General features: G+C 35.2%; 1 pseudogene; it reads left to right on the forward strand.

Moving 5' to 3' along the window:
• LOC101711330 (serine/threonine-protein phosphatase 2A 65 kDa regulatory subunit A beta isoform-like) lies at window positions 1–26,350 on the forward strand (annotated as a pseudogene).
• The last annotated feature ends 749 nt before the right edge of the window (window positions 26,351–27,099 follow it).

Below are 27,099 nucleotides of genomic sequence, written 5' to 3' on the forward strand. Positions count from 1 at the left end.
ATGACCAATGTAAAGAGAGTGTCTGAAATTGAGGACAAAATAGTGAATTACGATAAAGAGGTCAAAGAAGCCAAAAAGAAAGTAAGAGAAAAAAATACTACCCACCAGCTAGACGATGAGAAGACCAAACTAAGCCTAATCAGAGTTAAAGCAAAACTAGAAGATACCACACATGGATTTGCTTACAGAAGTTATGGAAGAAAATTTTCCAAATGTAAGAAAAGAGTTTAAAATACAAGTAAGCCACATTTATAGAACTCTAAACAATTAAGTGAAAGGAGAAGTTCACCAAGGCTTATTCTCACTAAATTCACAAATATCCGGAAAAAACCCCAGAATTTTAAAGGCAGCCAGAGCAAAACAAAAAATCACACATAAAGGTAAACCAATTAGAGTCACAACAGACTTCTCAGCACAAATGCTAAAGAAGAGCTTGGAATATTTCAACCCCTAAGAACAAATAACTTCCAACCCAGATTAATTTACCCAAGAAAGCTATCCTTCAAATTGATGGAGAAATAAAATATTTCAATGAAAAAGGCCAGCTCAAAAGATATTACGGTGAGAAAGACTAGCTCAAGAGAAAATACTCAAGAATATTCACCACAGAAACAACAACTTGGGCACAGCTAAAAACACAGAGGAAACTAGTGAGGCCAATGGGTAAACAGTGAGTAAAAAATCAGGAAAAGAAAAACAAAACAATACACCAACAGATGAAAAAAGGCAGGCAAAGATAATAAATAACCAACATACTTCAGTAATATCTCTCAATGTTAAAAGACCTTAACTCTCCAATTAAAAGACACAGATTGGCAGTCTGGATCAAAGGACAAAATTCAACAATCTGTTGCATTCAGGAAACTCATCTAGACCTAGAAGGAAGCTCCCCTGCCACCATCCCAAGCTCCTAGGGCAGAGAAGGTGAGCCGGTCCCAAACCTGGAAGGAAGCTCCCCTGCTGCCATCCCAAGCTCCTAGGGCAGAGAAGCTGAGCCCATCCCAGCACCCAGAAGGAAGATCCCCCTCCACCATCCCAAGCTTCTAGGGCAGAGGAGCTGAGCCAGTCCCAGCACCTGGAGGGAAGCTCCCCCACTGCCATCCCAAGCTCTTAGGGCACAGAAGCTGAGCCGGTCCCCACACTCAGAAGGAAGCTCCCCTGCCGCCATCCCAAGCTCTTAGGGCAGAGAAGCTGAGCTGGTCCCAGCACCTGGAAGGAAGCTCCCCTGCTGCCATCCCAAGCTCCTAGGGCACAGAAGATGAGCTGCGCGGATGCCAAAAGCATCCCCGCCACCCGTGGAAATGAGAAGACATATAAATAAGCCTCAAAAACAGACTTGTGAGTCACCTACAGCAACCTCAAAGGGAAATGAGATGGAACAATCTGATACTCAACCACCTGGACTCTCTGAACTGGCAACAAAAGAGGATCTGGGAAAAATGAAATCAGAAATAATTACTCAGATAACAGCAAAGATTGTGCTCATGGTGCAAGACGTGATTAATAAATCTAGAGAGGACACAGATAAAAAAATAGAGGATTTGAGGAACATGATGGAATCCCAACATAAGAAACAAATGGAATCCATAAAACAGATGCAAACAGATTTCCAGGCGATTAAAAACTCCATCGAAAGTCTGCACAGCAAAATGAACCAATGTGAGGATAGAATTACAGATATAGAAGAAAAGATTGCAATTAGTGACCAGGAAAAGAAAAATTGCTTTAAAATTGTAAAAGAACATGAGAAATCAATCCAGCAGCTGCTAGACGATGCAAAGAACAATAACATAAGACTGATTGGAGTCAATGAAGAAACAGGAGAGAGTGCAGATGATATAAAAAAATCTCTTCACAGAAGTAATGGCAAAAAACTTCCCAAGGAGGGGAAAAGAACTTGACATACAGATAAGTGAGGCATATAGGACTCCAAATAGCCTTGATCAAATAAGTGAGGCATATAGGACTCCAAATAGCCTTGATCAAAAAAAAAAATCTACACATAGGCATATAATAGTTAGGATTCCAGAAATCTAACAGAAGAACAAACTTCTCCAAGCAGTGAGAGGAAAGAAACAAATCACATACAAACGAAAGCCCATCAGAATCACAGCAGACTTCTCAATGCAAACCCTCAAGGCAAGAAGAGCTTGGAGTGATGTATTTCAAGCCCTAAAGGAAAACAGCCTCCAACCCACATTGATGTTCCCTGCAAAACTATCTTTCAAAATTGATGGAGAAATAAGATACTTGCATGATAAAGAGCACCACAGGAACGTCATGAAAACCAAACCAATGCTCCAAAAAATTTTAGACAATCCCCTAGGAAAAGACAATGAGGATCACAACCCCAGGAAACCCAGCAGAATGAATCCATTGGGGGTGACAAATTAAACGCAAAGGGGGAGACTCCAACAAAAAGAAAGAGTCATGACAAGGCTTTTAAAATTTTTTAACCTCATCTCCCTAATGAGTGTATAATTCAATCTTGTTATTGTACTGATTAGTATTTTTCTGATTCTAGAGTTGCACACCTTTCCTTGTGCTATACTGGCTATTTATAATCTTCTTATGTCTACATTTTAATTGGGTTGTCTACTAATGAGCTCTAAGAATTCTTTCTATATTCTGGTCATAGGTTATATGCATTGTAAATATGGTCTGTTTGAGGACTTTTCATTTTAATGATGTCATTTAAAGTTCTAAATTTTGATGGAATCCCATTTATCAATTTTTTTCTTTTATACATCATGTCTTTTGTATACGGGGTAGTTCTTTCCTACCCTGAATTCATAAACATTTTCCCTTATAATTTCCTCTTAAAGTTTCATACTTTTAGGCTTTCATATTTAGGTTCATAGATCCCTTCAAGTTATTTTCATGTATGGAAATAAAGGGTTGAGGTTAACTTTTATATATGATACCAGGTGTTCTAGTGCCATTTGCTGAAAACACTATCTCTTCCTCGGCTCTTGAATTGAGTTTATATTCTATAAAATGCTAATGTTAAATAATCTTTCAAAACTCAGTGGACCATATATATGTGGTTCTATTTCTAGATTCTCTGTTTTATTCCAATGATCTGTATGTCTTTCCTTACACCGACACTGCCTTGATTACTGTAGCTTTAGAAGAAGTCTTAAAATTAGGTACTAAACGTCTTCCAACACTGTTTTTTTTTTAACTTTTCTAGGTTCTTTGTACTCCTGCATAACTTTTAAATTTCAATATCCAATTCTTCATTTGTAGCAAATGTACACAGATCTGAATTTTTATATATACCTTGTGTTTTCTAATCCTGCTAAATTCAAGTACAAGCTGTAGGGGCTCCTAGAGATTTCTTAGTATTTTCTCTGTAGATGATCATTTCGTCTACATATAAAGATTTTGCTTCCGCTGTGCCAATCCTATCCTAGTTGTGTCATTTTATTGCCAGACTATTTTGGTGGGGCCTAGGTTTCAAAGTTTAATGGACAAATAAAGAGGAAGCATATCTGCCCTCATTCCTCACCTTAAGGAGAAAGCATTGTATCTTCTCCATTCATATAAGGTGTTCTCACTGGAAGTATGGAGTACATGTCTTTAATCTGCTGAGAGGGTTCTATTCTACTTCTAGTCTCCTGATAGCTTTTACCATGAATAGCTGTGGAATTTAGTCCAATACTTTTTCTCCAACTACTGACATTATCATATGGCTTTTTCCTTTCCTCTGTTAAAATGATGACTTTTGGGGGTGGATCTTCCAATGCTGAACCAGCACTGCCATCCCTATAATAAAACTATTTTCTACATACTGCCAGATCTGACTTCTAAGAGTTTGTTTTGTTAAACAAATTTCTATGTTCATACTTTTTCTTCTATTATCTTTATTCAGTTTTAATATTAGCACAATGTTGATTTCCTTAAATGAGGGGAGAAGTGTTCCTTCTTTTTTCTGCTTTGTTTGATATAATTTATCAGTTAAAATGTTTATGAGCCTGCTGTTGTCATATAGGTAGGTTTTCAAGGTAGGAATATACTTTCTTTAATAGGTGCTATTCAAATTTTATATTTCCTCCAGAGTTAGTTTCCATAATTTGTCTTCCAAGGTACTTCTTAAAAGTTGTCAAATTTATTTCAAAACAGATTTTTGAAATATGCTTTCTATATCCTTTTAAATTCTGTAAAATCTGTGATAATGTCTCTTAGATCTTGATATTGTAATTTAAAAAATGTATAATTGATATTGTGTAACAGGAAGAAAAGGTCTAAAGGTGCAGGGGAAGTGGGAGAGGTAGGGGAAAGGAAAAAAGGGAAAAGAAAATATGAGAAAAGAAAAAAATGGAAACAAGGTCTTTGCAAATAGGGAAGGGTGGAGGGGGTGAAGGGAGGGCAGAGGAATGGGGAAAAAACAAGAACCAAGATACTCATGTCATGGTATAAGATCCCAATGTTGAATGTAACTGTATTTTATACCAAAAATGTACCAATAAACTTAATGGGATAAAAAAGAGAAATTCATCTAATTCAAACAATATTCATGGATTAAAAATTAAAGCATAGGAAACAACATTTCATGCACTAAGATTCCAAAAACAAGCAGGGAGAGCAGACATGTAATACCAGACATGCTAAACTTTAAGTTAAATTGATTAGAAGAGGCAAAGTAGATCACTATAATTCAACAAGAAGAGAAAATATTGATAAGTATATATGTACTGAATACTGAAGCACATATATTTATAAAACAAAAACTGCTGAAATTAAAAGATCAAATGAATATTAACCCAATCATGATAGGGGATTTTAACACTCCACTTTCACAAAGAGACAGATTAACTAAACAAAAAACCCAATAAAGAAATTGCAGAGCTGAACCATGCCCTTGAACATTTGGACTTAATGGATACATACAGAGTATTCCACCCCTCTACAACAGAGTATACATTCTTTTCAGCAGCACATGGTTCTTTTTCCAAAGTAGATCACATACTAGTCCACAAAGCCTGCTTAAGTAAATATACAAGAATTGAAATCACCCCATCCATACTATCCAATCACTCCACAATGAAAATAGAAATCAATGACGAAAGAAATTTCAGAAAAGGTAAAAGCTCCTTGAAAATTAACAGCATATTCCTAAACAATCATTGCCTTACAGAAGAAATTTAAAAATTTCTGGAAGTTAATGACAATGACTGTATAAGTCAACAAAACTCTGAGACACTATGAAAGCCGTTCTAAGAGTAAAATTCATCATGATCAATGTTCACATCAAGAAAACAGAGCAAACCCAAACAAATAACCTTATGGGAAATATCAAGATACTTGAAAAATAACAACAAACCAGCCCCAAACAGAAATTAAGGAGAGGAATTACAAAGATGAGATCAGAAATCAATGAAATTAAGGCTAAAAAAAAGTGTAAAAACATCAGTGAATTGGGCCGGGGATTGAGCTCAGTGGTTTCACCTTCTGCTGTGCAAGTGCAAGGACCCAACTTTGATCCCCGGTACCAGAGAAAAAAAAAAAAAATCAGTGAATCAAAGAGCTGGTTCTTTGAAAGTATAAATAAAATAGACAAACTCTTAGCCAAACTCACCAAGAAGAAGAGAGAAAAGACTCACATTGATGAAATTAGAAATGAAAAAGGTAAAATCACAACAGACACTGTCAAAACCCAGAAGATATTAACTACTTAGAAAAACTATATTCCAACAAATTAGCAAATTTTGAAGAAATGGACAAATTCCTAGACACATACAACTACCAAAACTAATCCAAGAAGACATAAATATGCTTAACAACCCAGTAACAAGCAATGAAATTGACACATTAATAAAGAATTGAATCTACTAAGTTAAAAAAGCCCATGACCTGATGAATTTACTAATGAATTCTACAAAACCTTTAAGGATATTATGTCACCAATACTCCTCAAGTTCTTCAAAGAAATTGAAAGGAATAGAGTATTCTCAAATTCAGTTATGGAAGCCAGTATTACCTTGATGCCAAAACCAGATAAAGACTCAACTATAAAAGAGAATTATTGACCAGTCTCTTTAATGAACCTACATGTAAAAATCCTCAACAAGATATTAGCAAATAGAATGGAGCACATTATCAAAAAGATGGTATATCATGATCAAGTAGGTTTCATCCCAGAGATGCAAGAATCATTCAACATATGTAAGTCAAATGTAATAACTCACTTAAATAGGAGCAGTGTAAAAAACCGCATGATCATATCAATAGATACAGCAAAAGCTTTTGACAAATTCCAACACCTCTTCATGATAAAAACCTTGAAGAAAATAGGTAAATAGGTCTAGAAGGATCATACCTGAATATGATAAAAACTATTTATGACAAACCAATAGCTAGTAACATACTAAATGGGGAAAAACTAAAAGCATTGCCCCTAAAATCAGGAATAAGACAAGGATATCCACTTTCACCTCTTCTATTCAACAAAGTACTTGAAACATTAGCCAGAGCAAGAGAAAGAAATAAAGAGGATACATATAGGAAAGAAAGAACTCAAATTATCATTATTTACAGATGACATGATACTCTACATAGAAGTCCCAAAGAATTCCACCAAAAATACTCTTAGAATTAATAACCACCTTCAGCAAAGTAGCAGGGTAGAAGATTAACACACAAAAATCATTAGTTTTTTATGTATACCAACAGTGTATGGGATGAGAAGGAAATTATGAAAATACCATTCATAGTAGCTCCAAAAAAATGAAATATCTAGGAATTAACCTAACCAAGGAAGTGAAAGTCCTCTACAAGGAAAACTACAGTACTCTGATAAAGGAGACTGAAGAGGACATCAGACAACTGGAAGATGTCCCCTACTCCCGGATAAGCAGAACCAATATTGTCAAAATGGCCATACTCCCAGAATTGTTATAGAGATTCAATGCAGTTGCAATAAAAATACCAAGAGCATAATACAGATATAGAGAAAACAATCCTAAAATTCATGTAGAACCAGAAGAAATGCAGAATAGGAAAAGTAATTCTGGGCAATAAGAACAAAGCAGGCAGCATAGCAATACCTGACTTCAAGCTGTACTACAAAGCAATAGTGATAAAAATGGCTAAAAACAGACATGTGGATCAATGAAACAGAATTGAGAATACAGAAACCTCCCCAGACACATTCAGCTATTTGATCTTTGACAAAGGCTCCAAATCATGTGTTGGGGAAAAAATATCATATTCAAGAGGCTGTGCTGGGAAAACTGTTTATTTGTTTGTAGAAGAATGAAACTGGATCATTATCTCTCACCATATACTAAGTTAAAATCAAAATGGATCAAAGATCAAAACATTAAAACAGAAAAATTAAACCTTCGGGGAGATAAAATAAGTAAAACACTTGAAGAAATACGTGTAGGAAAAGATGTTTTATAAATAGAACCTTAATCACACAAGAAATAGCAGCAAGACTCAATAAATGGGGTTATATCAAACTAAAAAGCTTCTGTACAGCAAAAGAATCAATCAGTAGAGTGAAGAAAAAACCTACAGAATGGGAAAAAATTTTGCTAGCTGTTCCTTAGACAAAGAACTAATATCTAGAATATGCAAAGAACTCAAAAAAATTAAGCCACCTAAAGTTAAAGACCTCCCAGTCAAGAAATGGGCAAGAGAAATGAACAGATGCTTCACAGAGGAAGAAATACAAATCATCAATAAACATATGAAAAAAATATTCAACATCTCTGGCCATTAGAGAAATGCAAATTAAAACAATACTAAGATTTCATTTTACTGCAGAAAGAATGTGAATCACCAGGAAATCAAACAATAACAAATGCTGGCATGGCTGTGGTGAAAAAGGAGCCCTTCTGCATTGTTGGTGGGAATGCAAACTAGTACAACTATTATGGAAATCAGTATGGAGATTTCCAAAAGAACTGAAGTTATAAATTCCATATGACTCAGCTATCTCCCCACTACATATCTTCCCCAAAGAACTTAAGTCATCATACTATGGTGATACATGCATGGTATTGTTTATAGCAGCACAATAAATAATAGCTAAATCTTAGAGGCAGCCTATATACCCATAAACAGACAATTGGATAAAGAAAATGTGGTATCTATATATAATGGAATACTACTCAGCTATAAAGAATGACACATTTGAGGCATTTGTAGGAAGGTGATTGCACCTGGAAAATATAATGTTGAGTGAAATAAACCAGACACACAAGCTTAAATATCATATGGCATCTCTCATATGAATGAAGCAAAGTACAAACAAAAAAATAATAAAGGATGGATAGAAAGTGACAAAGGGAAGTATCTCTTGCAATAGGGAAGTGGTCCAAGGGAATAAGAGTGAGGGGTGAGGAAGAGGGAAAGGGGAAATGAGAGGAATAAAATGTGCCACGTACAGGAACATAATAACCTCAATTAATGTAAATACTATATTGCATAACATGATCTAAGACAAATAATACCAACAAAAAAGGGGATAAGAGAACTGGAGGGGAGAGGGAAAGAGGATTTTGAGAAAGAAATAAGCCATAATATGTACATGTCACCACTCCCCTACATGATTGTAAATTTCATAAATTGCAAACATGTACTAATAAAATAAAAAAATTAAATGATGTTTTTTTTTCTAGTAGGAAGAAATAGTCATTCTGGAGTGGGAATGAGAAGTTGTTTTTCATTATAAATGTGCCTGTACTGGTATTTGTTAACCACGTACAAATACTGGATTTGCAAATGATTTTTAAAAGTCAAAAAAAATGCATGAGAAAGACACCATGTTTGCCTATGAGGAGTTTACAAGATATGCAATACATAAGCATTTGCATCAAAATTACAACATAGTTTGATAAAAGAGATTTGTGCAGATGGTGTGTAGAGGAAGTGCTTCATACAATAGCTATTTTTTTCTACATGTGAAAAAGGTAGCACATAATAGTGCCCCCTTTTTTCATCCTATTAACAGCCAAAGTTTTTTGGAAAATAAATCTCATTTTACTAACTTAAAATGTCAAATTCAAATGTGCCTAAAACTGACAAATTCTCATGAAAGAAAGCATGTAAACAAAAACTCCAGAGGAACTGTTTCTAAATAGAATACACCATTCTCACTGTGGGAAGAACAGTTCTTTAATACAGTCTTCTCTCATGCTTTCCGTCATTCTCTGCTTTTATTTCTACTCAGCTTTCATGCAGGGTTGAGAATCAGGTTTATAGTTTGCTGCTATCAATAATTAAAGTAGGTTCTATGGGTGAGGTCATAAGTGGGTGTGCAGCTGAAGTGAATTCTCCAGTCTGGTGAATGGCCTGGCCTGATATCTCTGTATCATCTGTGGTCCTAGCTTTAGGGCTCCTGGGACACAGTGCTGATTGTGCCATGGTGGCCAGCTGAAGGCCACTCACACAGTGTGACATGCCTCCTTGCTTTGTGTGCGTCCAGTGGCTTTGATGATGTAATCATCAAACAGTCCATTGTTAGAAACAAGAGCCACTTCATCTTGACATGGACAAAGGAGGTGAATTACTGAAAAGCTTGAAGAAGTTAAGTTTCTCACAATAAATAAACAGTCTGGGAAACATTGGCAGCAATATAATCCTTTAGAAACACACGGATCTTTTGGTTTCTATGCATTGTCTTCTGGAATTCTGAATTCCATGCTTCAAAACAACATGGAATGTTTAACTGTATGAAATATAAAGCTTATTATAAGTACTGTGAAAGAACTGTTTTAGTAGGCCTCCAGTTGACAGATTTCCCTGAGAAGCTTCGGAAAACCTCAGGTTGAATTTTGACATCTTTAGCTTTAAAATGAACTTCCACTTCATCACATTCCTACACTTTGGCAAAAAATTTCTTGATTAGATTTTGTGTCTTCTCCACGATGTATTACTCTCTTTTTGTTTGGCATTCATTCACTTAATAGCACTAGAAATATTTGAAAATTAATTTGTGATTAGAATTTATTGTTAGTGAATATGGTAGAAATAAATAGGAAAAAATTCAACTGTTAGGTGGTTTCTCTGCTGATCCTCTTAAGTTTTCAGTTGGTAAAAATGGAAAATATCTACGCAGGCGATTCATATAATGTTTCACTTTTAGTTAATAATCAGTTGTAACAAAAATGAAGAGAAAAAGGAAAAGAATCTTCTGAACAAAGATCTAAATTATATCAACATTAAATTCTACATTTCAAAAGATTTTCACTTAAATAAAGGTTAGAAAAATAGCAATTGAAAAATAATATAACTTTTCATTATTCTATATTTTAGACCTGTCATTGATCTTTTCTACTATCATATTAAAAAGCTTCTAATTCAATATGAACCTATTTCTCTGTATCACTTCGCAGATAGTTTAGATAGGATTAAGAAAACAAATTGTAAAATTATATAGTCCTGTCAACTGCTAAAAGCATGATTTAAAGCAATAGTACAAAAATTGTAACCTAACCTATACTAAATAAATATAAATTTTAACTTCATTCATATACAGAACTTAGTTTAATACAATAGTATAACAGGTTCTCAGATTTTAATCCCTCCTCAATAAAAATGATTTTACACTGATGTTGAATTACTATTTCATTTGAGAGATTTTATTCATGCTTGTTTACTAATGCTGCCTGTATCATACACCTTGTGAATTTTCTAAGACCAGTTAATGATACAGACTGCCTTTCTCTTGCCAAGGTGTGTGCTATTTCCTTCAACCATGGACTATAGTCTTCATAAAATGAAAAATTGTTTAATATTGATTTCAATGAAACACACTAAGACAAGTCAGCCCCTGAATGTCATTGTACTTTCCAAAGTCAACAGATGTGAATTTCAGATCTTCTTCCATTTGTGATTATCATTACCACTGCTCCTTCCATGAATTAATACACGTAGTAAGAGCTGACTCTACTTTCCCTTAAAATATTCAAAGATAATTCTATGGTTTACATTAAGATTTTTGCCAAGTTTACTTGTTCTTTGTTCCTGTCCAGCCATGAATCTACACTGGTTGACAGATATGTTACTTACAACAAGTTTCTTATCTTCCTGCTCTAAGAATCCCATTCAGCTTAGTACTATCACCAGCACCTGAAACAGGGACTGGCCAGTTCTTGGCCCTCTGCATCCACTGGTTCTGCTTCTGCAAATTCAACCAATTGCTCATCAAAAATATTTGGAAAAAACTTGTGACCTTACTGAACATGCACAGTGTCATTCTTACCATTATTCTCTATACAAGACAGTAAAAGCAAGATAATCAACAAAGAAATGCCAGAGTGATGGTAAAGAGAAAGTCCCTGGACAATACCATAGCAGCACATAAACAGTGTCTGAATTTTTTTTTAAAAAATTAAAAATTAACATTAAAATTTTATTTAGAGATACATAGATAATTATTAGAAGAAAAAGTTAAAGTATTTAAAGAGGTTCTTTCTAAGGAGTAGGGTTTAAGAATAGGAAGGCTAACCCAGGCATGGGGGCACACGGCTGCAATCCCAGCCCTCTGGATGGCAGAGGCACGAGGTTGGCAAGTTCTAGCCCAGCCTTTAGGGACCTAGTAAGACCATCCCAATGTTTTAAAACAGTTTAAAAAGTGATGAGGATAAAAAAAGGATAAGGATAAAACAGTTATAAGGATGAGGATAAAACAGTTTAAAAAGTGTGAAGACTCTGGGTCCAATACCACACACATACAAAATAATTATAAGCTTGGAAGCCGTAATTCTGAATCCATAACAAGATAGCCTCAAACTATGTAAAGAAAAATGGAGAGAATTTCAAGGAAAAGTGGAAAATGTCAAAAGTTGGGAACAATATAATGTATTTTTTAAATGTAATTAATCTTAGGCATGTACGTGTGTGTGTGTGTGTGTGTGTGTGCGCGCGCGCGCATATATTGGTGTAGTTATAAAGATACAAATTTATTTGTTTGGGTCTAGAAATGGCATATTAAAGTTTCAAGTTTGTCATAGAGAACATGGAGAAACTGATCTTTCAACTTCTAAGAATTTTTCTCCTGAATGAAAGCTCCAGAAGTTTTATAACTCTTCTATTTACTTTCAGGAAAGAAAAATCTGGTCCAGTCCAATAAAAACAACTCTGCACCTTCAACCAAATTAGATAATTCTCCTTCCCCAACTCAAATACCATATGTTCAAAAGCTTACAATAATATACTGGCTTCTTTTCTTTTTCTTGGTACTTGCCCTTCTTCTGCTAGGTGTGTTTTCTGCTAGTGGGGAGAGGAGAAGGGGCATAAAAAGTGGATTAAGGAGAGGAGAACAATTTTCAAGGCTCAAAGGGTTAATATGTGGTATGAAGTTTTGCTTTGCATGCACACCCAAAATTCTGGCTCTTTCTTTTAAGAGGCATTGGTGTGAAATTTGTTTAGAGACCCCTTACTATTGCTTTTATGTACAGTTTACAGAATCTCCAACTTAGCTACTTGTTCCTAGCAATTCACCCTTCTGTGTGGTTACCTCATCCTTCTTGAGTTTCTTCTCAAGCATCCATAAAATCTTGAGAGAACTGTGTATTCACTTTTGCTCTAACAGACTCACAAAGTGCAGTCCATTTCTAGACAGATCAGATTAGCCAGGCTCTGAAGTTCAGAATATTTATTCAGGAGTCAAGCACCAATTCCTGTGTGCAAATTCTAGGGACACTTAGGGTACCTGTCTAGCCCTGTGATTAGTTCTTTTGAAATGTGTGCCTTGCTTTGATTAAAATGTGGGTAACACTAGCAACATCTCAGAATGGAGAAGAGAAATACCACACCTCTTCAGCTTTTTCTTTAAAGAGATATTTTTCTTTTTTGATCATTTCACCATTCCATAAAGAATTCCTGGCCTGGTTTTATTTTATTCAGTTTTGAAGTCATTGACTGATATAAGGCTTGTTTTTGTTTTGGGTTTTTTTGTTTGTTTGGTTGGTTGGTTTTTGTCCATACGAGGAATTGAACTCAGGACCTTGCACTTGCCAGGCAGGAGAGGCACCACTGAGCTACATCCCGGCCCCGATCCAATACTTATAAAACCTGCCTCATACTGTCATGGAATACTCAGCAAAGATGCACACTGAGAAGCCACGAGGCTTTGAAACATTGTGAGACAACGAAAAGAGTCATAATTCACACCATTTTACACACACATAAACAGCTAGCTGGAACTACAATTAGAAAGCCTTAGAAACCCATGATGCACGTCTCAATGAATACCAGAGAGCTAACATGACACAGAGAATGTTCTTATACCGCAATGAGATAAATTAGAAATCAATAAATGAAAAAGCAAAATCCTTATATGATTGGAAATTTAAAAACAGAATTTTAAATAGGTCACATCAACGAACAATTGAAATTAAAAATAATTAGAATGGGTATTACAAATAAAAACTCCTCATGAGCTAAAACTTATACATTTGTAATTTAACTTAAAAGGAAGTTATGTGTATACACTAGGAAAACATTTTTCTGAGTAGATTAAAGATTTTAACCTTTAATGAAACACCATTAGCATATTGCTTATAGAGTTTGTTATCTTAGATCATTTATACTCTTTTGCCTTTTTAGAAAAAACAATTCTTTTTATTTTAATTTTTCAAAATCTCTAAAATAACTTCTTATTCTTTGTAAAGTTAAAATGAATTATTCTCTAAATACTGTGATAAAATATTTTATACAGTTAAAATAAATAATTCCTTAAAAGCAATTTGTTCTCTATAATTGGGTAGAAGACACATGAAGATAATTTACTGCATTTCAATTTATTTTTGAGGGAGGGAGGGAGGGAGAGCGATCTATACAAATTTTTAAAAGAATGAAGAGCCAATGATAGAAATAAAACAATAAAAGCTCATAAAGGAAAAAACAAAACACAAAAAATAAGTTTTGTACTCCCTCTCCTGGCCAGAAAAGAAAATTCCCAGACACAATAAAAACAATTTCAATTAAGTAATAAATCTCCAACATAGATGTCAAAAAATTCTCATGAGTATTAATGATTGCTGCCTACATTAAGTGGTGAGTCCACAGTGGTGAAAAACTGAGCATATCCAAATGTGGCTGTGAATGTCCTGCCTTCCCACCATCATAACTGATAAGATACATTCTCTCTTCCCCAGTGAATATTTGCGAAAAAAATGCAATATTTCCAGATTACTATAAGAGTAGAACTTAGCACTGGATAACATGATTTAATCTAATGTCTCATTTTTGTACTTGACGAAATACACCAAATTTATGTTTGACAAAAAGAAAGTGTCTTCTCAATGTGTAAATGTTGGTATTTAATATTTTTTAAAATTGTTACATTTTCAAATTCATTTACATTGTTTATTTAATGTGCAGACATTTTCATTAATAAATGAGATCAACCTTTCTTTTAATGATCTTTTAAAGTTTGTAATTATTGGTAAACTGTCATGATACTCTTATTCAATTAAATCAACAAATATTTATTGAGCAGGCAGACCCTTGAGCTGTAACAATAAATAAAGTCTTTGTACTTGTGGACCCTATAATCTAATGGAAAGAGACATTAATATTTTTTAATTCCATGAAAATTGAAAAGGGAAATAAAGAGTATTTCACAGTAAGTATGCTAGTTATTCTTCTCTTATCAACTTGGTTGCCAAGCACAGTCTATTCTGAGTTAGTTGAGGCCTGCTCCCAACATTATACATTCTGTGACCTGAGAAACTTACTTACTTCCTCAGGTGATGCTGCTATAAGATGGGGACAATAATAAGAATAATAATATCTACTTCATGGAGTTGTTGGGACAAGTGTATAATCTAGGCGTAATATTTGGATCAGAAGTTAGGAATTAGTAAATATACAACAAGTTTAGGTCATAGAATTGATAACATCATGGTCAGAGTGCTCATGAAACCATATTAACTCACAAAATCCTTAATGCCTGAGATCAGAACAGAAAAATAAGAATTGTACTTATTTCAGGCAAGCTCGTTTTGGCGTATGGAAAGAGATGGGGCTGTGGTCTAACATGCTCTAACATGCATGGAGCTTGGAAGATACCACTCATCTGCTCACCAGAAAAAGGTTGAACAAACTAAAACTCAACAACTGTTCTTACATCAGAGAACTGAAGTGATGAATTTTTAGGGCAAACAGATACTCCAAAAATTGGAAAGAGGAGAGAATAGAGAAAATTACAGCTTGCCAAGACCAGAAAGTCACCCCTGGAGACCCAGAAGTCATAAGGAATAAAGCTGAAACTGATGAATTGCTGGTCCCATAATGTGAAAAATCTTGAAGACTAAAAAGTCTAGAAGCTCCCAGTCTTATCTTCCTCTACCTCACTTTCATTAGTGTAACCTCTATGAACCCTATTAAGTTATTTTCCTGTACCAAGGATCGAACTCAGGACCTTGCACTTGCAGGCATGGTGCTGAGCTAAATCCCTGGCCCCCTGCTGAGTTCTTAAAGAAAAATTTTCACTTGCTCCCTGCAAGGTGCAGGAAAAATAACTATTTTGAAATAATCTTGAACATTCTATTTTCAAGGGAAACTATTCTACCAGAACATAACCACTTTGAGTTTTACCAGTGTCTAAACAACCTTGGAGAAGAAAACACCCAGTTCAAGCTCCTTCTTGCCTTCTCTCATTAAGGGTGGAGGAAGAGTAAACTACAACTGATAAGCACTGGTCCTACCTGGGGGCACAAGTTCACTAAAAGTTATTTTGGTACTTTAAAATAATTCTCCTCATCCCACATCTTATTTCTGTATCAACAGGGCCCAAATAGGGACTACAACAGAAAGAATTGCAAATCTCAGGCCTTATATAAGAAGTATCTACAGAAATCCAAAGACAACAGAGGAGGAAAACAAGACACAAGAGAAAATTTTAACCTCTGACATCTAGAGTTACTGCAAACAATAAACACAGTTAAGCCTTAAACTTCTAGTCAGGTAAACATAAAACAACACAAAAACTGTCATCAGTCAGGATACACACGTTTTTACATAACAATGGCAAAGAATGATAACAGGTGAAAAGTACAGGCTGGACAGAGAGAGATCAAGAATTAGGACTCACACTTGGCAGAGATTTTGGAATTATCAGATTTGAAATAACTGATTAATATAATAAGGGTTATAATGGAAAAAATGGACAACATGAAGGAAAAGATGGGTAATGTAAACAGAGAGGTGTAAACTAGAAGAGAATCAAAAGGAAATTCTAGAAATGAAAAACCCTGTGCTAGAAACAGAGATTGCCTTTGATGGACTCATCAGTAGACTGGACTTGGCTGAGAAAAAAATCAGTAAGATTAAAAATATATCAATAAAACTTTCCCAAGCTATAAAGTAAAAAATAAAAAACACCAAAAAGAATAAAACAGAACAGACTACCCAGGAATTATGACACAATTACCAAAAGTATAACATATATGTCAAGGGAATACTAGCAGAAGACAGAAAGGAACAGATATAATATTTGAAGGAACAATGACTGAAAATTCCACAAATGAATGAAAGACACTAAACCACAGATCTAGGAGCTCAGAGCACAGAAAACAGGATAAACACCATAAACAAGTAAACAAACAAAATCCTTACACTCAGCTATATATTCAAACCATAGAAAATCAAAGACAAAAAGAAAATTGTGTATGAAAGCAGAAGAAATGAAACCACTCTACCTGTGGAGGATCAAAGTTAAGAATTACACTACAGTTTTCTTTAGAAACCATGCAAGCAAGAAGAGAGTGGTGAAATATTCTAAGCATTGAAACAAACCAACAAACCCATACCAAGGCAAAATTGTATAAGCAGCAAAATTACCTTTCAAAAGTGAGGTAGAAAGGAAAGATTCAATAAACATTATACACGAGAATTTATATCGAGTGACCTGTCTAGCAAGAAATATTTAAAGTTCTTCAGAAAGAAAATAACAGGTCATAATTCTGAATTATATAAAAAGGAAGAACATTACAGATGGCATAAATAAAAGAAAAATAATGTATTTCAAGATTATACCTTATTGATAGTTGCAATAAATAATAGCAACATTGTAAGAAATGGGAGGGAAGAATTGGGAATATGCCACTGAAAGGAATTAATATCATTTGTAAAGTGTATAGTGTTATGTGAATTAATTTTAATGCAAATTACTAACTCTAGGACAACCACAAAACATTTTTTAAGTAAAGTTATAATTTATATGCCAGGAGAAGGGGAAAATGGAATTATATAAAATGTTCAAATAAAATCACAGAAGATAGAAAAACAGTGGAAGACAAAAAAGACAAAACAAGGACAATAATTAGAAAATAGTAACAATTATGAAAGACATTAATCCAATTATAGCAATAATTACATTGAATATCATGGTCTGAAGGTATCATAATGGATAAAAAATAAGACTTCAACTATAAGTTGTCTACAAGAAATCTATTTTAAACATAAAGATAAGGAGAAATGAAAAGCACAGGCATATCTCATGCTACTTTCTATGTTTTGCAGACACTACATTTTATGTAAAGTGAAAGTTTCTGACAATCCTGTGTAAAGCAGATCTGTCAGCATCATTGTTCAAATAGTGTGTGCTCATGCACTGTGTTACATTTTTATAATTCTTGCAATATGACAAACTTTTCATTATCATTATGTCATGAGCAAGCTATGTCAGTAACATGGACCAGACACATTTGTGCCTTCCCACAATGTCAGAATTTATTGAGTAACTATAGATTCATGAACTACATCAATTTTGTCAGGCTTTTCTAGCAGAATAAATCTGTCAGTGAGCTGAACAACCACAGGCTCTCTTTCTCCAATTGTAATTACTAATATCTATAACACTTGCATCACACATCATACTTAATAATATGTATGTTATAGAATGGCTATGAAATGGTTAACAGTGGCTGCAGGATTCAAATCAGAACTGAAAACCAAGGCAGAGTCTACAGAGATGTGGAAAGTTACCTCAGGTGGCTGGATAAGTTTATAGACTGGGCGGAGCTTCTTCGAGGAAGTATGGGGCCTGTTGAGAGGGCAGAGTTGTTCAAAGCCTAAGTCTGGATGGCAGGTAGGCAGTTTAAGTGAGCCACATCAAGAGGGAAGATTGAGCTGAGCTGAAGCTGGGGAGTGGAGAACTGAGTTTCTGACCTATCAGCCCTGTGATGTATTCACCAGGTAGTCTGATGAGATGACAGGTGGATGTGTCGTTACCACTGAGGTAACCATATATTGAGTGCCCTTTCTTTTAAATGACACAGGAAAGGGGGTTGCATCATTAATTGGTCTGCCATGTCCAATAATTTTGCAGGCAGTTTTCTCCAGTATAACTGAGGTATGTCATGTGTTCATGTGTTGCTGATTTAATTTGATAATTTTACAGGTGTCAATTTTTTATTAGCAAGATTTATTTATCAGTTTGTGTCTTATGATTATGCTATGCAGCCAGGATGCTGCTTGTTTGTTTTGTGTTTAACATGTCCATACCTTGTGTTTATCTATTTGCAAAGACAAGATATCAGGTCATTCTGCCTCAGCATTTGCACTCAAATGGAGAAAACTGCTTTTTCATAAAATAGAATCACTCAAGGCAAAGCCTAGCCTAAAAGCTACTATTCTGTACACCATGGAATAGCTCACAGCAGGACACAGCTTGCTCTCCACACATTCTATCTGTTATGGTGATCTGTGATCAGTGGTCTTTGATATTACTATTGTAATTGTTTGGGGTGTCATCAATTTTGCCCATATAAAATAGTGGACTGATTGATAATTTGTGAGCATTGACTGCTCCACCAGCTGGCCATTCCTCCCTCCAGCTCCTTTGCCTCCAGTTCCCTGGTCCCCTGAGACATGGGAACATTGAAATCAGGCAACTTAATAACCCTACAGTGCCCTCTAAGTGTTCCAGCAAAAGGAAGAGTGGCAAGTCTCTCACTTTAAGTCAAAAGCTAGAAATGATTAACCTTAATGAGAAATTACCACACTTACCCAAACTTGCCTTCTTGTACCAGTTTGCCAAGTCATGAATGCAAAGGGGAAGTTCTTGAAGGAAATTAAATGTGCATCCAGTGCACACACAAATGATAAGAAAGTTAAATATCCTAGATGTTGATATGGATAAAGGTTTAGTGGTATGATTAGAAGATTAAACCAGTCATGGCTCACTTTTCCTTAAGCCAAAGCCTAACCCAGAGCAAAGCCCTAACTCTCTTCAATTCTATGAAAGGTGAGAGAGGTAAGGAAGTTGAAGAAAAGTTTGAGGCTAGCAGAGATTAATTCTTGAGGTTTAAAGAAAGAAACCCTCTCTAAAATTTAAATCTGCAAGGTAAAGCAGCAAGTGCTGATGTAGAAGCTGCAGTAAGCTATCCAGATCTTGCTAGGACACCTGATGAAGGTGACTACAGTAACTACCAGAAAATCCTAGGGCTCTTTAGAATTATACCAAACCTGTTCTCTCTGTGGTCTATAAAAGGAACAATAAAGCCTAATGATAGCACATTTTTTAACAACACAGTTTATTAATATTTCAAGCTATTGTTGAGAGCTATTTCTCAGAAGAAAAGATTCATTTCAAAATATTACTACTGCTCATTGACAATTCGCCTGGTCACTGAGGAGCTCTGATGAAGATGTACAATGAGATCGATGTTCCTTTTGTGCCTGCTAACATAATATCTATTCTGCATTTCATGGGTCATGGAGCAATTTTGATGTTTAAATATTATTATTTAAGAAATAAATCCCTGGGTAGGGGATTTAGCTCATTGGTGATGCCACCTGCCTCACAAGCGCAGGGTCCTGAGTTTGATCCCCAGTACCAAAAAAGGAAAGAAAGAAATTCCATATGACTGTAGTGACACAAAGGTGATTCCTCTTATGGTTCTGGGCAAAGTAAATTGAAAACCTCTTGAGAAAGATTCACCATTCTAGATATCATTAAGAACATTCATGATTCCCAGGAAGAGGTCAACATTGACAAGAGTTTGGAAGAAGTAGATTTTAATTTCCACGGATCACTTTGAAGATTTTAAAACTTAAACGAGAGGAAGAACTACAGATGTGGTGGAAATAACAAAACAAGCAGAATTAGAAATAGAACCTAAAAATATGATGGAATTGTTGTAATCTCATGGTAAAATTTTAATAGATGAGGAGTTGATTCCTATAGTGAGCAAAGAAAGTGGGTTCTTGAAACTCAATCTGCTCTAGTGGAAGACACTATCGACACTGATGAAATGATGGTAAAGGACTTAGAATATTACATAAACTTAATTGCTAAGGTAACATGAACATTTGAGAGGATGTCTCTAATTTTGAAAGAATCGTACTATGCATAAAAATAATAATAATCCATTAAAAGGATTACATTTTATAGAGAAACCTTTCATAAAAGGAAGAGCCTATTGATGTGGCAAACTTTTGCCATGTTTTATGAAACTGCCACCATAGTTCAGCAACCATTCACCATGATCAGTCAGCAGCCATCAACATCAAGGTAAGACCCACCACCAGCAAAAAGATCATGACTCTTTGAAGACTTGGATGATAACTGACATTTTAGGAACAACACAACTTACAAACAAGTTCCATTCTGAGAGAACATTCATAAGTTGGATTGGTTTGTTAAGTTTGAGAAAGTGAGTCTTACACACCTTTGACACAGAATATAATGTAAAGCATAAAAAACTTCACATTTCATGATATTGTCCTTGTTCTTTAGAATTGTGCCAATGGTTAAATGATTCATGTTATAAGAACAAGCAATACCTACCATCTCTTCACCTCAGTCCAATCTCTCAATTATTTCACTTTTGTTTCCATAGTTATTGTACTGTGCCTCCTAGCAGTCCCCTCCACATCACCACTTTTTTTCTTCATGCTTCTGGACATCCTGGCCCCTGATTGAGCACTGCACTACTGTGTACTATTACACCATACAGTAAGCACACAGCAGCACAACTGTGACAATGTCGCAGACATGGGAGCCACTTCAGCAATTTGACTGCATCTACAAAAGTTTGTAATGCAAGGTCCATTCCTATCTGTGAAAGTTCACAACTTGAATGTTCTTAAATTGAGGATTTAATTAGGATACAAACATCTTTTTTAGACATGCTATTGCATAATGGAGACATAACTTTTATATGCACTGGCAAATGAAAAAATTCCTGTGACTTTCTCTGTTGTGATATTTGCTTTATTGGAGCTGTCTGGAATTGAACTTCAAATATTTTAAAACAAGGTATCAGATGCCTGTGAAGAGATGCAGAAAGATATACCACACAAACACTAAGTAGAAGAAAGCTGGAGCAGCTATATTAATGTCACACAAAGAAGAGCTCAGAGCTAGAAATATTAGCAGGGATAAAGAGGGACATTGCATAAGTTAAAAGCATCATATACCCAAGAAAACATAGCAATTTCTAATGTGTATGACTTACAACACATCAAAAGATGTGCTTCAAAAACTGATAAAACTTTAAAGAGAAATAAGTGAATCCATTATTATGATTAGAGACTTCAACATCCCTCTCTCAGTAATTCAGCAAACAGAAAATTATAAAGGAACAGTTGAATTGAATGGTGTCATCAATCAATTGAATCTAATTGACAAATATAGAATATTTAAACAACAATAGAATACAGATTTTTTCATAAGCTTACATGAAATATTTATCAAGATAGACCACATTCTGGGCTATACAATACACAATTGCAAATTTAAAAGAATGGGAATCATAGAAAGTATACTCTGACTACAATGGAATTAAACTAGAAATCAATAATAGAAAGATACCTGAAAATACCAAAATACTTGATATTAAACACTAAAAGTCCTAGTAACACTAAGGTCAAAGAATTCCCAAGAAATATGAATGTTTTAACTAAATGAAAATGCAATTCATCAAAATTTATGGTATGCAGCAAAGGCAGCAAAGGCAAAATTTCAAAGGGAAATTTATAGCTTTAAATGCATTTACCAGAAAAGAATAAAACTCTGAAAATTGGTAATCTAAGCTTTCAAATTAGAAAAGTAGAAAAAGAGGAGCAAGTGAAATCCTTAGTAATACAAAAAATAATAAAATCAAACCAGAAATCAATAAAATTTAAAATATTAATAGAAAAAAATCAATAAACCTAAAAGTTCTTTGAAAAGATTAATAAGATAAAACTCTAGCCAGTCAACTGAGATTTTTAAAAAGATACAGGATAAATTAATATCAGAAATGAAAGAGAGGCCATCACTGTTGATTCCATGGATACTAAAAAGATTAAAAAAGGAATATTATGATCAACTCTATGCTCACTAATTTAATAACCTAGATGAAGCGGAACAATAGCTTCAAAGACACAATATATGTCGTAAAAATTAAATTCTCAAGATTCAACAAAGAGAAAACAATCCAATTTAAAAATGGACAAAGTATCTGATCATACACAATACTAAAGGAGATGTATAGATGACCAATACACATACAAAAGATGCTCAGCATCATATGCTATTAGCGAACTGAAAATTAAAACAACAGTGAATACCACTGTACTCCTATGAGAATGGTAAAATCCACAATAGTGACAACACCAAATGCTGAGGAGGATGGACGGCAAAAGGAGTCCTGATTCATGGCCTTGAGCAATCTAAATGGCTCAGTCACTATGGAAGATAGATTAGTGGTTTCTAAAGCTAAATGTGCCTTTAAAATCCAAAAATCACTAAGATTTCTTACTGATTTTTAAAGAGAAATAAAATCTGGTGATAAAATCAGATCATGGGAGTATTTGGCAGGAGTCGTCTCTCCAGTTGCCAGGAACTTTTCAGACCTAAAAACCGAAACAATGAAATTTAATATTTTAGTTTTATCTTCTTACATCTTTGGCTGCCTGATTGGTTTTTCTAGCCAAAACACAGCAGTGGTGATAAAATATGTAAGGAATTTGTGTTTTCCTCCCACAAGCACTTTTTTTTCTACAGTGGGAAAGTTATTGGTCCTAACTCCTTATTTGTTTTGAATCTACAAACCTTACAGTAGAACATATCACTCTGTCTACTGTACTTTCTGAGATGAGAGAAGTTCCTGGTTCTGTGGGGGTTTACCTTGCCCTTATCCAGACAGAAGGATTCTGGTATTCATAAATGAAGAAGGCCCACATTACCTCTTAATCCTCAACTACTATGTTTAATCAGACAACAAGAAGCCTTATTTTTGTTAAATAGTAACAGCAGAAACCTCACATTCAGAACAGGGAGTTTGCCTCACTTAGCACTTTCATAGGTTCTAACATCATGAACTCCACCGAGAACATTTTCAGGAACATTCTCAAAAGTAAAGTCCATTTTATTTTGTATCTCCAAATTTAATTAGAAAGCATTGTTTCTTATACTACTTCCATGTTCCTCTTTGCCCAACATTTCTGAAAATAAAAGTCCCAGATTTGCCCATAGCTTTTGCATTTCCCCTGCTCAGATTTCTTTCCTTCAGTGACTCAATTTGGGGCTTGTAATAGGCTCTAATTCTGCTTCTCAAATTAGGTATGAGATAGAGGCTGGAAAACTAAGAAGAGTTTTTAGATTATATTAACCTAATAAATCAAGTTACACAATGTTTGATTTAAAATATGAAAATAGGTAATACAGAATATATAATCAACTAAAATGGGGTGGTAGTAATCAGGTAAGGTCATGAGCACACGCCGATTTCACCTCTTTTGACATTTATATAGATGCTATATGCAGATTCAAATATATTATAAAAAATAGTAGCTATAACGATAACCATCAGAACAAAGACATGAACTCTCTGGATACCAGACAATACATACATATGCAAAACATTATACATTATATAATAAAAATAATGAAAAAAGAAATCAGTAAGACTGAGAATATAATATGAAATATAACAGATGTATATTATAATATGAAATGTACCAGATTAAAAGTAAACAATATACTTTCACATAAAGGTAAGTTGATTAACTGATTTTTTAAAGTCTCAATTGAGTCACAAAGCAAAATTATTGTAAAGGATGAGTAAGTAAATCAAATTAGTTCATTAGCTATTGGAAACAAGGCAGTTCAATAGTGACAGGTTATAAAACTAATATGAGAAGATAAATATCCTTCCCATATGCAGACAATAATCAGTTAAAAACTCAATAGAAAAAATAATTCACAATGGCAAGAAAAACAACAGAATAAGAAAAACTTAGGGAAAAAAAATCAATATTTACATTTTTAAGACATTAAATGCTATCAGGATATATAGAGTTTTAGATAAGAAGACATAGCATTGTAAAAATGTCAATTCTCTCTAATGAAATCTATTTACTAGGATTTCCATAAATGTCATCTGATATAGATGAAATGATTATAAATGTCTAATAAAATTGACTCTAGAAAAATGTTTAAAAATTCTATATGGCAACACACACACATACCCAATTCTAGAAAAATCAAATTTCAACCTATACAGAGGATTAAAAATGATAAAGACTAGCAGCCAAATATAGCCTCTCCAGCTGGGCGTGGGGCGGGGCCTGGATGCACCGCGGAAGGCGGTGTCTCACCTGAAGAGGAAGAACATCATCGCGGGCGTGGCCAGGGTCAGCGGGGGTGGGGGGTGGGGTGCAGAAGATTCACTGTATCCGATTGCAGCTTTAATCGACGAGCTCCGCAAGGAGGACGTGCAGCTCTGACTCAACAATATTAAAAAGTTGTCAACAATTGTTCTAGCACTTGAAGTAGAAGGGACTCCAAGGGAACCGCTGCCATTCCTTACAGATACAATTTATGATGAAGATGAGATGTTAGCTCTTTCTGGGCAGCTGGGAAATTTCACTGGCCTGGTGGGAGATCCCGACTTTGCCTACTGTCTGCTGCTTCCTTTGGAAAGTCTAGCGACTTTGGAAGATACTGTTGTTGGAGACAAGGCTGTGGAGTCCCTAAGGCAGATCTCTCAGGACGATACTCCTGTTGCTGGGGAAGCTCATCTTGTACCTCTGGTGAAACTCCTGGAGAGTGGGGCTTGGTTTTCCTCTGGTACATCTGCATGTGGTTTGTTCAGCATTTGCTATCCCAGGGCTTCAAATGCTGTCGAGGCAGAAATTAGACAGCATTTCGGTTTCTTGTGCTCAGATGATACACACGGCATGCAGTTGCTTCCAGATTAGGTGAATTTGCAAAGGTTTGGAATTAGACACTGTGAAAACTGAAATTATCTCTTTGTTCATTAATTTAGCTTCAGATGAACGGGACTCAGTGCACCTGCTAGCTGTGGAAGCTTGTGTGAGTATTGCCCAATTGTTGTCTCAGGATGATCTTGAGGTCTTGGTAATGCCTTCCCTTCAACAAGCAGCTGAAGATAAATCTTGGCAAGTTCACTATATGGTAGCTGACAAATTTTCAGAGCTCCAGAAATCCGTAGGTCCTAAAATCACCTTAAATGACCTCATCCCTGCCTTTCAGAATCTGCTTAAAGACTGGAAGATGAAGTCTGAGCAGCTGCTGCTCACAAAGTAAAAGAGCTTTGTGAGAACTTGCCTACTGAAGGTAGAGAGACCATAATCATGAATTAAATTTTGCCATATATAAAGGAATTAGTATCTGACACCAATCAACATGTCAAAAGAGCTCTAGCTTATGTAATTATGGGATTATCTACCATTTGAGGCAAAGAGAATATTATTGAACATCTACCTCTTTTTTAGCTCACTTAAAGGGTGAGTATTCTGAAGTACGTTTAAATATCATCTCCAATTTGGATTTTGTTAATGAAGTTATTGGAATCTGTCAACTCTCTCAGTCTCTCCTTCCTGCCATAGTGGAACTGGCTGAAGATGCCAAGTGACTGGTGCAGCTGGCTATCATTGAGTATATGCCATTGCTGCTGGGCCAGCTATTTATGGAATTTTTTGATGAAAAACTGAATTCTTTATGCATGGCTTGGCTTGTGGACCATGTGTATGCCATCTGAGAAGCTGCCACCAACAACCTTAAGAAATTAGTTCAGAAGTTTGGTACAGAGTAGGCTCAAAATGCCATAGTTCCAAAGTGTTGGTAATGGCAGATGATCCTAATTACTTGCATAGAACGACCACTTTGTTCTGGATTAATGCACTGTCTGAAGCCTGTGGTCAGGAAATAACCACTAAGCAAATGCTACCCATTGTATTAAAAATGGCAGGAGACCAAGTAGCAAATCTTCATTTCAGTGTGGCTAAATCTCTTCAAAAAATTGAACCTCTTCTGGACACTGATGCTTTGCAGGGGGAAGTTAAACTGGTACGACAAAAGTTAGGTCAAAGTGAAGACATGGATGTCAAATATTTTGCACAGGAAGCTGTAAGTGTTCTTGCGTTGGCATAATGAGGAACATGAGGGAGAAATCTTTACTAAATTCTTGTCACAGATTTCTAGTCAATGTTTTCTTAAGTGGGGTGCAGAGAAAATGGGAAACCTTCAAGACTGCATCCAAACAAATGGCAACCACTTAAAGTAAAATTTCACTGACATGACTCTTTCTAAACATAGAACAAGATTTTTTTTTTCTCATCACTGTTGTTATAATTATTTAAGCCATTCTTATTGACCAGTTCCTGATACTTGATGCGGTCATCTCTTGATTATCTCCCTATGTTTTTCTAGCACCATCTGGGCTCTTACATTCTCACTGTTGGGTCCAGTCAGGTGCCAGCTGCTTGATATTCCAGGTAAGCCTGGATGGTTTGGACTGGTAAATGAAGTGGAATGACTATCTTACTTCTTACATATATCTGGGTGCCTCTCCATCATTACAAAATTAAAGGTACATAGTTTAGAGTAACATTTTATAAACTCTCTACTTGGGAGATACATTGAGAAATGACTGTAGTGAAAGACATTTTCCTGGATTAAGACGGTCTGCATTAGTATCGCACATGAACTGGGAACATGGAAGCTCAGGATTAATGTATTGGTTACCTTCATTTTTTATTTACTCAGTTGTGACTGTAGTCATGTCACTGACAAGCCAAAAGTATTGATGTATGTTGCAGCTAGCATGTTATGTTGAAATTTAACTCTGTGACTGCCTTCAAAAATTGTCTCTTCTAAGAAACTAACTTCCATGCCTAATA

This window comes from Heterocephalus glaber, unplaced genomic scaffold, assembly GCF_053883595.1.
Source record: "Heterocephalus glaber isolate CG9 unplaced genomic scaffold, H.glaber_assembly_v1.0 deba00001463, whole genome shotgun sequence".
NCBI lineage: Eukaryota > Metazoa > Chordata > Mammalia > Rodentia > Bathyergidae > Heterocephalus > Heterocephalus glaber.